Raw genomic sequence first — 3182 nt, 5'->3', positions numbered from 1 at the left:
TGCGGGGCCCGGGGTGCAGTGAGGCGCCGAGGCCGCCAGGGGGTGCCGCTTTCCGGGCCGAGGGGCTCCGAGGGTAGGGAACTGGACGGGAGGCGGCTCAGCCCAGCAGGGGGCGTGCTGGCCGCGCCCCCTTTCCCCGCCACCCCCAGGTGCCAGGAGAGCACCCGAGTTGGCTCGTGGGGGAATCGGCCGCCTCCCTCTGCAGCCTCCCAGGGGTGCCCGGATCTCGTTCCACCGTCTGGGCTCAAAGCCGTCCGCCCCCGTGGTCCGAGTCCTCCTCTCATGACCTTTGACTCCCCCGGCGCCGCTCGCAACGACCAGGGTCGACCTCTGAGTGTGGCCACCACCCTGGCACTGTCAAGGGGCCGCTGTGGGACATGACCTCGACCTCCCCGCCCATCACTTTTCTCATCATCTCCCTTAGAAATAACTCCCTCTGAAATCCCTTGGGCGCACAGCTCTGTAGCAGGGGTAAATCAGCTCGAGAAGACCTCAGTTGTACCTTCCATGGGCTGGAAAATGGGCATGGCAAAGATAGGCACGGCCTAATCCCTGGAGCCTGCGAATGCTACTTTCCATGGCAGCGTCTTTGCAAACTTGCTGTGTGGCTTTAGGCAGATCGTGCAACCTCTCTGAGAGATGCTTTAGTCCAGGGATGTCCACTTTTTTGACCTCTCTGGACCACATTGGAAGAAGAATTTGTCTTGAGCCACACATAAAATACTCTTAACACTGGCCGGGCGCGGTGGCTCATGCCTGTAATCCCAGCACTTTGTGAGGCCGAGGCTGGTGGATCACCTGACATCAGAAGTTTGAGACCAGCCTGGCCAACGTGGCAAAACCGCGTGTCTACTAAAAATAGAAAAAATAAGCTTGGCATGGTGGCGTGCGCCTGTAATCCTAGCTACTCGGGAGGCCAAAGCAGGAGAATCGCTTGACCTGGGAGGTAGAGGCTGCAGCGAGCTGAGATCAGGCCATTGCATTCCAGCCTAGGGGAGAGAGTAAGACTCGTGCCTCAGAAAAAAACAAAACAAAACAAAAAACAAAAAACTCAAACTCCTAATGTTTTAAGAAAGTTTACGAATTTGTCCTGAGCCACAAGCTGCCCGTGCAGTTGGACAAGCTGGCTTTAGTCCATTCTTTGTTGGCAGGGGAGGGGTAGTAAAATAATACCAAAGTGCCTTGTAAATTGTAAAGGGTCCTACATATTAAAGGCTATTAAGAATGCTCCCAGGGGAGGGAAATACTGAAACACTTAAAACCCATTTCACATTTATACCTTTAGTATGATTAGTTTATACGTATAGGCCGGGAGCGGTGGCTCACGACTGTAATGCCAGCACTTCGGGAGGCTGAGGCATGCAGATCACTTGAGGTCAGGAGTTCAAGACCAGCCTTGCCAACATGATGAGACCCCCCCCCCATCTCTACTAAAAATACAAAAATTTGCTGGGCGTGGTGGCGGGTGCCTACAATCTTAGCTACCCGGGAGGCTGAGGCAGGAGGATCACAACCTGGGAGGCAGAGGTTGCAGTGCACTGAGATCATGGCACTGCACTGCAGCTTGGGTGACAGAGTGAGGCTTCATCTCAAATTAAATTAAATTAAATTAAGACATAAAAATTTGTACATATTATTCAGTCAACAAACATTTCTGCAGAGGTCAACAATGTGCCAGGGCCTCTAGACTCAGATACCAGTGCCTGAGGCAGAGAAAGGGATTGCCCAAAGATAATTTTTGAATAGTTTGTAGCAAGTCAGCAAGATGGAAGGAGAGCCTGGGGACGGAGGGACCAAGGCCGTGTTCTGAATGTTGCTAGAGAAAAGGTTCTGTAAGGGACAGAGGGATGCAGTCTGGAGGGGTAGGGAGCAGGCGGGAGGCCGCCTCCCAGACATCACTACTTGGGAGGTTCACAGACCTGGGCTATGGCAGTCATTGTTGCTATGGCTTAAGGGAGAGAAACAGGAGTGTGGATGTTTCTAACAAAGAGATACAGAACAAATACATAACGAGGGTAGGTATTCCATTGTTTTATTTTTACCTAACCCTAAAGAGGGGTTAGAAATTTCTCTGAGGCCAGGCACCATGGCTCACACCTGTAATGTCAGCTTTTTGGGAGGCGCAGGAGGGAGAATCATTTGAGGCCAGCCTGGGCAACATAGTAAGACCCTATCTCTACGAAAACTAAAAAATTAGCCAGGTGTGGTGGTGTACACCTGTGGTCCCAGCTACTAGGGAGGCAGAAGCAGGAGGATCACTTGAGGCCAACACTGCAAGACCCCCATCTCTACCAAAAAAAAAAAATTTTTTTTTTTTTTTTTTTTTGAGACGGAGTCTCACTCTGTCGCCTGGGCTGCTGGGCTGGAGTGCAGTGGCCGGATCTCAGCTCACTGCAAGCTCCGCCTCCCGGGTTTACGCCATTCTCCTGCCTCAGCCTCCCAAGCAGCTGGGACTACAGGCGCCCGCCACCTCGCCCCGCTAGTTTTTTGTATTTTTTAGTAGAGACAGGGTTTCACCGTGTTAGCCAGGATGGTCTCGATCTCCTGACCTCGTGATCCGCCCGTCTCGGCCTCCCAAAGTGCTGGGATTACAGGCTTGAGCCACCGCGCCCGGCCCAAAAAATTTTTTTTAAAGAAATTTAGCCAGGTGTAGTAGTGCGTGTCCCAGCTACTTGGTAGGCTGAGACAGGAGGACCAACTGAAGCCAGGAGTTTGAGACCATACTGGGCAACATAGTGAGAGCTCCCATCTCTATAAAAATTTAAAAATTAGCTGGGTGTGGTAGCGTGCATCTAAAGTCCTAGCTACTTGGGAGGCTGAGGCAGGAGCATGGCTTGAGCCCAGGAGTTCCAGGCTGTGGTGAGCTATGATCACACCACTGCACTCCATCCTGGGTAACAGAAAGAGAGAGAGCGAGAGAGAGCGAGCGCCTGTCTCTAAAAAATAAAGGGGGGTGGTTGGGGGAAAGGGGAATAGTATAACATCCAGGATTTGATTTCAAATAGTCCAGCAAAATACAGCTGGCCCTCACATGTAATTTCATTGAATGTCATTTCATTATAACGTTGATGATTTTTTAAAAATTGATTTTGGGCCGGGTGCGGTGGCTCAAGCCTGTAATCCCAGCACTTTGGGAGGCCGAGACGGGCGGATCACGAGGTCAGGAGATGGAGACCATCCTG

Source organism: Colobus angolensis, unplaced genomic scaffold (assembly GCF_000951035.1).
Source record: "Colobus angolensis palliatus isolate OR3802 unplaced genomic scaffold, Cang.pa_1.0 Scaffold222, whole genome shotgun sequence".
NCBI lineage: Eukaryota > Metazoa > Chordata > Mammalia > Primates > Cercopithecidae > Colobus > Colobus angolensis.
The sequence above is the reverse complement of the archived record's forward strand: the minus strand, read 5'-3'. Positions refer to the sequence as shown.